We start from the raw sequence: 14,225 nt of genomic DNA, 5'->3' as shown, positions 1-14,225 counted from the left end.
AAAACATGCAATTGTTAACAGTTTACCAGAAATGACCAAAATCTACATTTAACTTGAATAAATATTTTTAAACAAAAAATTTAACAAGTCTCACAAAATTTGTTAAAATGTACACACACGCACTAAAAAAAAAAAAAAAGAATTCAGGAAGCAGCATCTCAAAAATGTCAGACATAAAATACTAACTTCCTTGAGCATGCTGTCATTACACCATACTTAGAAAGTATCATGAATTTCTTTTCCTTACTGTTGCATCAAAATGCCAATTTCTAAATTTTGTAATTTACCTATCATATTTAGAGACTTAGATTTTAGTATTATGTAGTTAGTGTTAAGCTGAATTTTCTGATTATTACATAGGCCACAAAAGCTAAAATAAGTAAAAGTCACATAGAAATATTATATAATATATATAATATTATATAAAGTAAAACAAAATACATTATACTTATTTTCCTTACAAAGATTATAGATAATCAAGACCCCCCAATCAAGTGTGTACCATTAACTACTGATAATACTTTTGTGAAGTATAATAATATATAGTAGTATAGATTGTCCAAGTATTGCCTTATACAGCATCCATTAACTGGAAATTCTTAACAGGGTTTCCCTGGTAGCTCAGACAGTAAAGAATCTGCCTGCAATGTGGGAAACCTGGGTTCGAGCCCTGGGTTGGGAAGATTCCCTGGAGAAGGGAAAGGCTACCCACTCCAGTATTCCTGCCTGGAGAATGCCATGGACAGAGGAGCAGGGCAGGCTACAGTCCACGGGGTCGCAAAGAGTCGGACACAACTGAGCAACTTTCACTAACAACAGGAATCAATCATAAATGCCTAGAGATATATGCCTCACTGTATAACAGAAAATTCTGAAAAAGTTTCATGAATTAAATTTTGACGAGTTGAATTATGTTAAATGAACTACAGAATGAATGGAATGAATGGGTTTCTCTCCTAAATACTTTGTTAATGTTAAAAAAATCCCTTTGGAGATAAAACAATCAGTCCTAATCATGATTTAGGTTCATATCCTGTATACTGCATTTCCTTAAAATGGTCCTGGTCTGTATTATCTGCTAATTTTTCCCAGTGTTATACACATGCACCTTCCCATTTCAAAGAATTACTCACAACCATTGGGGAAATAGGAAGGTGTTTATAAGATGAAAAGAAATGAAGACTTAAAAGGCAAAAGGCTGAAAGCATTCAAATTCTATATTCCTAGAGAATGTAAAAATGTCAGCCTCCTAGAAGTGCCCTCCTAATTAACCCATTTCCCAAAAGAAAATTTTTAAGACAAGTAATCTAGCGATGGCTAGGATTTCTACATGGATTCCAAGTTCTAACTAACTGGAATGTAGCAATGTACATCGAGTCTTGTTATCAGAAAACAGAAGGAAATGTCATAACAAGGATACTGTGCACAAATGAATAATAATGTGAGGAAGTCTGGAGGATGCAGAAAAGAATCAATTTAAGGAGGCAGTAAAATGATCTTTGAAATTCTTCCAGGTCTCCAGAGTCAGATGTGAGCACTTCAGGGATACAGGGATTACAGCAAGGCAATCCACTGGGGTCAATGGAAGAAAACATGAGAACTTCTACTTCTCATTTAAAATACAAGAGAAATTTTATTCTATTGGTATTTAAACTACAGGCTGTCACTGGCATCCTCCTAACTGTAAAATACAGTCAAAGTCATGTAAAATTCAGACAAAAAAATAACGTGAGGTGAGCTCTCCAGTACCTCCAGGTCACCCAGCTGACAGAGACTGCGGCCTACAACAGGTGCATCGGCTCCTGGGGTGCTGTATCTGGATGTGCTCGACTGTGACAGGCAAGTTAAACAGATTTATAGCTTATATTACCAAGTTTAAGTAAACTAACACAAAATGAACAATGGCTTTAAAAGACACCTACAGAGAAACTTCTCATTGAATATGGTATTAATAATGCAAGCACAAGCAAAGAAGATGATGGAGAATGGACACTTTTCCAATGACTAGTACATTAACAGTCACATTAATGAGGCAAAAACAATGGCAATAATGGCATTTACTTGTTCTGTGATCTTCCCCCCAAAACCTGTAATTCCAGTTTATTCATGAAGAAAACATTAAATTCCATTTGGAGGATATCACACAAAATACTGTGACTCCTCAAACTGTTAAGTTAATCAACAACAGGGTGTAAAAAGGCTAGAAAAGGCTAAAGAGATATGACAACTAAATGTAACATGGTTTCCTGAATGGGATCCTAAATCAGAAAGAGGTCCTTAGGTAAAATCTAAGCAAATATTAATAAAGAATGGACTTCAGTAAGTAACAGTATATCAATACTGGTTTATTAGTTGTGACAGAGGTACCATATTTTTTAAAAATGGAAATACAATCAGATCTAAAAAAAAAAAAAAAAAAAACTCAGCCACAAATTTTCAAAAGTATCAAGACTATTTGAAACACAGATTTATAGCCACTGCTGTTAATGATAAATGCTCCAGTCTAAATTGTAATATGCTGCAGGTATTAGCTAATCATAACACAGGCTCAGATTTTATAATAAATATATATACCACAGGTAATACATGCTCCAAAAGCTGAGGGGCCACAATTCTAGAAAATGGTAAGCAAATTAACTAGATGTGATACTACTATTCATGTCTCCCCAATTATTTACATGTGAAGTACTAGAGATACAAGGATAATCACACAATTTGATTCAAAGCAGCTTATAATTTAGTGATGAAGCAGACAAGTAAGAATGTAATCAGCATACAACGCAACACTGAACAGGAGTGAGTACATAATAATCACCATAACTAGAAATGAACATGCAGTTCGATGGGAAGTCTTGGGCTGAGAAATGAGATATGGGACAGAGAACATGTCTAGGACAAGGTGCCATCTAAGCTGAGTCTCAAAGAGTAAGAAGTTGATTAAAGCTTCTTGAATAGGAGAAAGGCATTCCAGAAACAGGGAAGAGTATGTACAGGAGCCTAGAACTACACTGTCTAACAGAGTGGCCATAAGCCAGCATGACTTACTGAGTACCTGGAACAGGATTACTGAGAATCTGAATTCTTAGTTTTATTTCACTTAAATTTAAAAACTGAAGTAATTCAGCACGGTAAAGATGATTTTCCAAAGTTTAACAAGATTTCTGTTAAAAGCCTACAAATTATTTTTCTTTTAGACAGACAAACTTATCTGAAAATGTATATGGAAAAGGAAAGGTCCTAGAATGGCCAAAACAGTTTTGCAAAAGCAACAGGAATCACACTTCCTGATGTCAGGGCTCACTCTGCAGCCACAGCAAACAAGACAGTATGTATGTTGAAGCACATACACAAAGATCAATGTTACACAGAGAACCCAGAAACAGACTCACATAAACATACCTACTTGATTTTTTAGGTACAAAAGCACTTCAATGGAAACTAATTCCAATGGTGCTGAAGCTACCAGACACCCAAAGGCCAAAAAATGAACCCTGAGTTAAACCTCATATCATATGCAAAAGTTAGTTCAAAATAATTCACTGCCTGAAACTATAAATAGTTTTAAACTATAAAACTTTACATTAAAAAAAATGGAGCAAATATTCAGACCTGTGAGTAAATGAGCAGTTCTTAGACTTGACATCAAAAACATGACCCATAAAAGTAAACAATAAATTGGACTTCATCAAAATTTAAAACTTCTGCTCTAAGAGAAGCTCTGTTAAGAGGATGAAAAACAAACTACAGACTAGAAGAAATATGTACAAACCACATATCTGACAGAAGACTAATATTAGAATATATAAAGGATTCTCAAAGCTCAAGAGAAAGAAAATCTAATTAGAGATCACTGAGGAAATCAGAGGAAATAAAAAAATACATAAAAAGCAATGACAAAAACATGACCACCCAAAGTCTATGGGATGCAGCAAAAGCAGTTCTCACAGGGAAGTCTATATATAGTATGACCCTACCTTAAGAAACAGGAAAAATCTCAAATAATCAACCTAACCTTGCACCTAAAGCAACCAGAGTAAGAAAAAAGAAAACCGAAAGTTAGTAGAAGGAAAGAAATAATAAAAATCAGAGCAGAAATAGATGAAATAAAAATGAAGAAAACAATAGCAAAAATCAATGAAACTAAAAGCTGGTTCTTTAAGATAAACAAAATCGATAAATCTTTAGCCAGACTCATCAAGAAAATGAGGATTCAAGTCAATAATATTAGAAATGAAACAAGAGGTATTAAAACAGATGCCACAGAAATACAAAGGATCACAAGAGACTACTTCAACCAACTATATGCAGATAAAATGGACAACCTAGAAGAAATGGACAAATTCTTAGAAAAGTACAACCTTCTAAGACTGAACCAGGAAGAAACAGAAAACATAGACTAATCACAAATAGTGAAATTAAAAGTGTGATTAAAAATCTTCCAATGAACAAAAATCCAGGACCAGATGGCAAATTCTATCAAACATTTAGAGAAGAATCAACACCCATCCTTCTCAAATGCTTCCAAACAATTGCAGAGTAAGGAGGGCTCCCCCAAGCTCATTCTATGAGGTCAACATCACCTTGATACCAAAACCAAACAAAGATATCACACAAAAAAGAAAACTAGAGGCCAATATCACTGATGAACATAAATGCAAAAATCCTCAACAAAATACTAGCAAACAGAATCCAACAACACATTAAAAGAATTATACACCATGATCAAGTAGGATTCCATATACGCAAATCAATGTGATATATTAACAAACTGAAGAATAAAAACCATATGATCATCTCAATAGATGCAGAAAAAGCTTTTGACAAATATTCAACACCAATGTATGATAAAAGTTCTCCAGAAAGTTAGCTTAGGAGGAACCTATCTCAACATAGTAAAAGCCATATAAGACAAACCCACAGCAAACATCATTCTGAATGAAGAAAAACAGAAAGCATTTAAGATCAAGAACAAGACAAGGATGTCCATGCTTGCCACTATTATTCAACATAGGTTTAGAAGTCCTAGCCATGGCAATCAGAGCAGAAAAAGAAATAAAAGGAATCCAAATTGGAAAAGAGGTAAAACTATCACTGTTTGCAGATGACATGGTACTATACATTGAAAATCCTAAAGGCACCACCATAAAACTACTAGAATTATGCTGATTCATGTCAATGTATGACAAAACCCACTGAAAAAATAAATAAATAAATTTAAAAAAATAAAATAAAATAAAATAGCAGTAATACCTCAAAAAAAAAAAAACAACTACTAGAGTTAATCAATGAATTCGGTAAAGTTACAAGATACAAAATTAATGCACAGAAATCTCTTGTATTCCTATACACTAACAATGAAAGATCAGGAAGAGAAATTAAGGAAACAATCTCATTTACCATCACAACAAAAACAAAAAATACCTAGGAATACACCTACCTAAGGAGGCAAAAGACCTGTACCCAGAGAACTATAAGAAATTGAAGACCACACAACTAGATGAAGAGATAAATCATGTTCTTGGATTGGCAGAATCAAAACTGTGAAAATGACTATACTACCCAAAGCAATCTACAGATTCAATGAATGGAATCCGTTTCAAATTACCAATGGCATTTTTCACAAAATTAGGACAAAACATTTTTAAAGTTTCTATGGAAACACAAAAGGCCTCAAATAGCCAGAGGAATCTTGAGAAAGGAAAATGGAGCTGGAGGAATCAGGCTCCCGGTTTCAGACTGTATTACAAACAAAGCTACAGCAATCAAGACAGTACTGTACTGGCACAAAAACAGAAACATAGATCAATGGGACAGGATGTACATAGCATCTATACAGAATCTATACAGGGTCAATGGAAGAGTACAGAAAGCCCACAGGTGAACCCACACAACTATGGCCACCTAATCTATGACAAAAGAAGCAATAATATACAGTGGGGAAAAAACAGTCTCTTCAACAAGTGGTGCTGCTAAAACTGGACAGCTCCATGTAAAAGAATGAAATTAGAACATTCTCTAACACCACACACAAAAATAAACTCAAAATGGATTAAGGAGCTAAATGTAAAACTGGACACTGTAAAACTCTTACAGGAAAACACAGGCAGAAAACTCTGACATAAATCACAGCAAGACCTTTTCTGACCTATCTCCTAAAGAGAGTAAAAAGAAACAAACAGGACCTAATTAAACTTGAAAGCCTTAGCAAAGCAAAGGAAACCATAAACAAGATGAAAAGACAAACCTCAGAATGGAAGAAAATAATTGCAACTGACAAAGGATTACTCTCCAAAATATACAAGCAGTTCATGCAACTCAATATCAGAAAAACAAACAACCCAAATCAAAAAATGGTTGAGAGACCTAAACAGACATTTCTCCAAAGAGGACATACAGATACAGCCAACAAACATGAAAAGATGCTCGACATCACTCATTACTAGAGAAGTGCAAATCAAAACTTCAATGAGGTGTCACTTCACAGGGGTCAGAATGGCCATTATCAAAAAATCTACAAACAACAGGGCTTCCCTGGTGACTCAGAGATAGAGAATCTGCCTGCCAATGAAGGAGACACAGATCTAACCCCTGGGAGAGCCCACGTGCCACAGGGCACTAGGCCTGTGTGCTTAGTTGTGGGCCACAACTACTGAGCCTGTGCTCTGAAGCCTGGGACCCGAACATACTGAAGTCCAAATGCTCTAGAACCTGTGCTCTGCAACAAAAGACGCCACCCCAACAGGAAGCCTAAGCACCACAGATAGAGTAGCCCCTGCTTGCTGCAACTAGGGAATGGCCTTAAAGCAACGAAGACCCAGCAAAGCCAAATAAATAAAATTATTTTTAAAAATCTACATTCAATAAATGCTGGAGAGCATATGGAGAAAAGAGAACCCTCTTGCACTGCTGGTGGGAATGTAGATTGATACAGCAACTATGGAGAACAGTATGGAGATTCTTTTAAAAAGTAGGAATAAAATTACTGTATGACCCAGCAACCCCACTTCTGGGCATATACTCTGAAAAAACCATAAAAAGACACATGTACCCCAGTGTTCATTGCAGCACTATTTACAATAGCCAGGACATGGAAACAACCTACATGTCCATCCACAGATGAATGGATATAAGAAGTTATGGTACATATGTACATGGAATATTAGTCATAAAAAGAAACAAAATTGAGCCAGTTGGAATGAGGTAGATGAATCTAGTGTGTGTCATACAGAGTGAAGTAAGACAGAAAGAGAAAAAAAAAATACCTTGTACTAACAAATATATATGTAGAATCAAGAAAAATGGTTCTGATGAACCCATCTGCAGGGCATGACTAGAGATGCACACACAGAGAATGGACTCACGGATGCAGCAGGGGAAAGAGAGGGTGGGACAAATACAGCTAGTAGCACTGACATATATACACTACTGTGTGTAAAACAGACAGCTCGTGGGAAGCAGCTGTGTAATGAGGGCACTCAGCCTGGTGCTCCGTGATGACCTACAAAGGTGGGATGGGAGGGTGGGAGGGAGGCTCGAGAGAGAGGACATATACGTATACTTACAGCTGATTCACATTGTCACACAGAGAAACCAACACAACACCATGAAGTAATTATCCTCCAATTTAGAGGATAATTTAGAAAAAAAGTTCTATGAATAAATACTGGAGAGGGAGAGGAAAATAGGGAACTCTCTTGCACTACTGGACTTCCCAGGTGGGGCCAGTGGTAAAGAACCCGCCTGCCAATGCAGGAGACATAAGAGACGCAGGTTTGATCCCTGGGTTGGGAAGATCCCCTGGAGGAGGGCATGACAACCCACTCCAGTAGTCTTGCCTGGAGAATCCCATGAACAGAGTAGCCTGGTGGGCTACAGTCCACAGGGTCACAAAGAGTTAGACACGACTGAAGTGATTTAGCACAGCAGTATTTGCACCATTGCTGGGAATGTAAATTGACATAGCCACTATGGAAAACTGTATGGAGGTTCCTTAAAAAACTAAAAGACATTCATCCCAACGTTCACTGCAGCACTATTTACAACAGCCAGGACATGGAGGCAATCTAAGTGCCCACTGATCAGATGAATGGATAAAGATGTGGTACACACCCACAATGGAATATTCTTCAGCCACTGAAAGGAGCAAAACTGGGTGAGCTGTAGTGAGGTGGATGAACGTAGTGTGTGTCACACGGAGTGAAGTCAGAAAGAGAAAAACAAGTATTGTATATTAACGCATACATGTGGAATCTAGAAAAATGCTACAGTTGAACCTATCTGCCAGGCAGGAACAGAGATGCAGATGTAGAGAACAGATGTGTAGACATGGGAGGTGAGGGGGAAGGGGATGGCATGAATTGGGATTGACATATATGCACTGCAATGTATAAAACAGATGGCCAGTGTGAACCTGCTGCATGTCACAGGGAGCTCAGCGCCATGCCCTGTGATGATCTAGAGGGTGGGACGGAAGTCGGGGTGGGAGGGAGGGCTAAGAGGGAGGGGACATATGTATACATACAGCTGGTTCACTTCACTGTACAGCAAAAACTAACAAAATGTTGTAAAGCAACTATATCCCAATTTTTAAAAAAGATACTACAGAAGAAATATGTACAACCCATGTATCTGACAAAAGCCTAGAACTAGAATATAAAAAGAATTCTCAAAACTCAAGAGAAAGAAAATGGGCAAAAGGCATGAATAGACATTTTACCAAATGGCAAATAAGCACATGAAAAGATATTCACCATCTTAGTCTCTAGGAAAATGCAAATTAAAACACAATGAGACATCAATACACACATCAAAATGGCTAAAATTAAAAACAGTGACAAGGATAGAGAGAAATCGGACAATTATATATTGTAGGTAGATATATAAAATGGTAGTCACTCTGGAATACAGCCTGGAAATTCCTTTCAAACAGACTTACCATACATCCCAACAATTGTACTGTTGGGGATTTAGCTCAGAAAAATCAAGACATTTCATATAGGAGTTTATATACAAATGGTCATAACAGTTTTATTCAGAATATCTAAAAACTGCAAACTACCTAAATGTCTTTCAATGAATAGTAGTTAAACCAACTGTGGTACAGCTATCCCAGGGAATATTATTCAGCAATAAAAAAGAACTGGTGATACACAAAGCAGTCTGGATGAACCTCAAGAGAACTGTGCTAAGTAAAAAGATAAACCTCAAAAAGTTCTAGGATTCCATTTATACAACATTTCTGAATAACAAAATTATGAAAATGGAGACCAGATTAGTGGCCAGAAATTAGGGATGGGGTAAATGTGGCTACAAAGGGATAGTACAAAAAAGCCCTATAGTGACGGTACAGATCTGTATCTTCATTGTGGTGATGCTTACCTATCCATTTAAAATTGCAGAGATCTACACACACACACACACAAGTGCATTTATAACTAGGGAAATATGAATAAGTTCTCTGGATTGTAAACAATGCCAATGACTTGGTTTTGATATGGTACTGCAAGCTATACATAATGTTAACACTGGGCAAAAACAAGTCAAGACCCCTGTACATTTCTTTGCAACTTCCTATGAATCTATAATGAATTCAAAATAAAGTTTTTAGAAAAAATGACCTGCATAAAATATCTTCCAGTAAATACAACTTTGTTTTGATTTCAGCATAACAGTTGCTTTGTATAAGATATTGCTATTGTATTATACTAAGGATAGGGGACTACAACCATTACTTCTAGTATTACACACAAGCATACCTCCAACCCAGTTAGCGTGCGTGAACTGGTTCAGCTCAAGTGGTATGTAAGGTATATTAGAATATTTTATGTAAGACAGAATGACATAGTGATATCCATTAATTGGTAATTAAGTCAAAATACTTGTTAAAATATAATTTTAAGTTAATTAAGTATGATTAAGTTAAAATATAATTTTTTTTTAAATTTTTTTTTTATTATTATTATTATTTTTTTCCAGTGGGTTTTGTCATACATTGATATGAATCAGCCATGGATTTACATGTATTCCCAATCCCGATCCCCCCTCCCACCTCCCTCTCCACCCGATTCCTCTGGGTCTTCCCAGTGCACGAGGCCGGAGCACTTGTCTCATGCATCCCACCTGGGCTGGTGATCTGTTTCACCATAGATAATATACATGCTGTTCTTTTGAAATATCCCACCCTCACATTCTCCCACAAAGTTCAAAAGTCTGTTCTGTATTTCTGTGTCTCTTTTTCTGTTCTGCATATAGGGTTATCGTTATCACCTTTCTAAATTCCATATACATGTGTCAGTATGCTGTAATGTTCTTTATCTTTCTGGCTTACTTCACTCTGTATAATGGGCTCCAGCTTCATCCATCTCATTAGGACTGGTTCAAATGAATTCTTTTTAATGGCTGAGTAATATTCCATGGTGTATATGTACCACAGCTTCCTTATCCATTCATCTGCTGATGGGCATCTAGGTTGCTTCCATGTCCTGGCTATTATAAACAGTGCTGCGATGAACACCGGGGTGCACGTGTCTCTTTCAGATCTGGTTTCCTCAGTGTGTATGCCCAGAAGTGGGATTGCTGGGTCATATGGCAGTTCTATTTCCAGTTTTTTAAGAAATCTCCACACTGTTTTCCATAGCGGCTGTACTAGTTTGCATTCCCACCAACAGTGTAAGAGGGTTCCCTTTTCTCCACACCCTCTCCAGCATTTATTGCTTGTAGACTTTTGGATAGCAGCCATCCTGGCTGGCGTGTAATGGTACCTCATTGTGGTTTTGATTTGCATTTCTCTAATAATGAGTGATGTTGAGCATCTTTTCATGTGTTTGTTAGCCATCTGTATGTCTTCTTTGGAGAAGTGTCTGTTTAGTTCTTTGGCCCATTTTTTGATTGGGTCATTTATTTTTCTGGAATTGAGCTGCAGGAGTTGCTTGTATATTTTTGAGATTAATCCTTTGTCTGTTTCTTCATTTGCTATTATTTTCTCCCAATCTGAGGGCTGTCTTTTCACCTTACTTATAGTTTCCTTTGTAGTGCAAAAGCTTTTAAGTTTCATTAGGTCCCATTTGTTTAGTTTTGCTTTTATTTCCAATATTCTGGGAGGTGGGTCATAGAGGATCTTGCTTTGATTTATGTCGGAGAGTGTTTTGCCTATGTTCTCCTCTAGGAGTTTTATAGTTTCTGGTCTTACATTTAGATCTTTAATCCATTTTGAGTTTATTTTTGTGTATGGTGTTAGAAAGTGTTCTAGTTTCATTCTTTTACAAGTGGTTGACCAGTTTTCCCAGCACCACTTGTTAAAGAGGTTGTCTTTTCTCCATTGTATAATTTTTAAGCTTAAAAAATAGTATGGACAATTTTTTAAATTTAATAGACAGACATACTGATGCAAAATCGAGCAGATACAAAAGCTAGTACTATGACCAAAATATTAAAAAAAAAAAACTGGAAGAAGGCATTACAAACTTCACATTGATATTTGAAACTGAAATTTACTAAAGCACAACAAAATGAGTTTTTGTGCCAGTTATTAATTTATAGCCACAGCCCCCAATTCACCCAAAGCCAGCTCTGTGAAATGAATGTGGGCCCTCTAGCTGTGTTCCTTTGCCAGCAGGTTTGACATAAAGCTTAGCCAGGAGCGGGCACAGCTGAGCGTGCAGGAGGAAGATTCTGCTCCTTATCTGGAGCTCTGGAGCATGCAGTCTTCTCCAGACGCTCTCCTGTGGCACTCACATCTCCTGCAGTAACCAGCGGCCAACCACCACCAGCAACCCACACTCCCCTGGCCACCCCCTCAGACGCCCGCAGTGAGACACGGCCCTCTACACGCTTTCCTAGCACATTTAGGTGTTCATTTCTGGCAAGACCCGCCACCGTAGTACCACAGCAACTTCTCCGCTATCCCGACAACCGTGCCTGTGCCCTCTCCAAAAAGGTCTGGATCTCAGCTGTGTCCACTCTCTCAGCCCTGAAGGGAGTGGTGGTTCCGTTTATGTTAATCCTGTTCTCTTCACTTCTTCCTGGCCAATCTGTTATTCCCATCTCCTGTTACAATTACTAATGCTTTATATTACACTTTCCTATTCAAAGTACTGTGTGGTTTCCCCTCCTGACTGGTCCCAGTCCTGTAGAAAAGTACTTTAAAGATAACAGAAAATCTGAAGAGATATTTTTAGTAAACAGTGATTTTGATAAGATTCCTCTCAAAAGTTAAAGAACTGATAAAATCAGTTACCTTAAATCAATTATATGTCAAACAAAAAAAATGTAAACAATTTTTAACAAGACCTGAGCTTGTAGCTTTGGCCAGCTATGTAACAAATAAAAGCAAGAACACTGGTCCAGAGATACAACTCCTTCTGGTCTGGACCAGAACAGTCAAATGTTCTTGACTCTACTTCCCTCACCAGATACTTAATCGACCAGGCAGTTCTGCTCCGGTCTGTGCTTCAGCCAAATACAAAGCGGCCATTCTGCAGGCTCAGCAGGAGATACGGGAAATTATAGGTTAGGTACACGTGAAATAAGGAAGGGAAACAGAGCACACAGTATATGAGAGTTTCATCCTACCAGAGCAGTTCTGTCATTTAACATACAGCACAAATCTCTGTTTACAACTACTTATGTATATTGTCTGGTAATGCGTCTTCATTTTGCCATAAACTTTTGACACCAGTGTTTAAAAATGTATCTTAAATAAAAAATTAAGTATGGAATTTCCATTTCTAAAATAATTTGATAATAAATATGCAACATGGACAGTATTGTAGTATCACTGACCACATGAAAAGCAGACAATACAAACTCATTGATTCAGCACCAGTATCTAAAGATATTTTAAATTATTTTAAGAAGGCTGTACATGGAAACAATCTAACACATATAGCTACAGACAGAATGTTTATACATTATACTAAGAGCATTTGTCTCAATTAGCTCAAATCCCTAACTGTCTAAATTAATTTTACTCATTTTTATCCTAAATTATCTTATGCTTAAATATAAAGCAATCGTAAAATTATTTGCAAAACAACAACTTTGCAAAAAGTTAAATGATACTAGCTTGGCATCAGTGATACCAGATGCTTCAAATAAAAAACCAATTACACTGAGTCCAATAGCAGCTTTATTTCTTTAATCCAGCTCATGGAATCAAAGTAAAGCTGTTAGAAATGCATCCTTCAAGGTGACACATCTGACATTATTGAGTGCTACTATAAATTCTGTCTAAAAGTTCAACGTGAAAGGCAAAATTATTTGTTTTTAAAGTGGTAACAGGAATATAAATCTTGGTAGAACAGAATGCCAAGAAGAAATATTATTATTAAATTTAGAGACCCTCAGAGAAGGAAGGTACTTGGCATTGACTGTGTTGTGTACCTGATTTACAGCTACGTCAAATTTATGCATTCTACTACTCAAAACAAAAAATAATAATCTGTTGTCAAAACTGACAGTTAAAAAAAATAAAATTCTTTTTATACAGAAAGAATAATCTACAAATTTTATAACAAGGCTGACATTGAACACAATTATTCAGCATGGCTATGGAACTTTCTCTTTGTGCTGCCTATCATGAACAAATTTTAGAAACATTGGAGCTTTTAAAAAACTAATTTATAAATTAACCTAAATGTCCCACAATGATACTGAATTTTTGTAAAGGAATTTCTCACGTTTTGGTTGCATTTGTTCAAATCAGTAGGAATTCTTAAAATATGAGTTACAGGCAAAAAGCTTAAGCTTTTAACTCTTAAATGGCATTTTTTTAAAGTAAAGCTTATAAACAGAAAGACTGAAATTTACTACTACAAAAACAAGAAAGAAGCTTTTGCACAATGAAGGAAACTATACGGTGAAAAGACAGCGTTCAGAATGGGAGAAAATAATAGCAAATGAAACAACTGACAAAGAATTAAAATCCAAAATATACATGCAGCTCAATACCAGAAAAATGAACAACCCAATGAAAAAGTGGGCAAAAGACCTAAACAGGTATTTCTCCAAACAACACATACAGATGGCTAATAAATACATGAAAAGATGCTCAACATCACTCATTATTAGAGAAACACAAATCAACACCACAATGAGGTATCATCTCACAATGGTCAGAACAGCCATCATCAAAAACTCTATAAACAATAAATGCTGGAAAGGGTGTGGAGAAAAGGGAACCCTCTCACACTGTTGGTGGAAATGCAAACTGGTACAGCCACTATGGA

The 14,225-nt window shown here is 36.6% G+C and overlaps 1 protein-coding gene across 8 annotated transcripts in view; it reads right to left on the bottom strand.

The window, feature by feature from the left end:
* SDHAF3 (succinate dehydrogenase complex assembly factor 3) overlaps positions 1-14,225 on the bottom strand; it is an 88,035-nt gene that overhangs the window by 45,837 nt on the left and 27,973 nt on the right. The gene's annotated exons all lie outside the window — the stretch shown is intronic.

Source organism: Dama dama, chromosome 18 (genome assembly GCF_033118175.1).
Source record: "Dama dama isolate Ldn47 chromosome 18, ASM3311817v1, whole genome shotgun sequence".
In the NCBI taxonomy this organism is placed as follows: domain Eukaryota; kingdom Metazoa; phylum Chordata; class Mammalia; order Artiodactyla; family Cervidae; genus Dama; species Dama dama.
The sequence above is the reverse complement of the archived record's forward strand: the minus strand, read 5'-3'. Positions and strand labels throughout refer to the sequence as shown.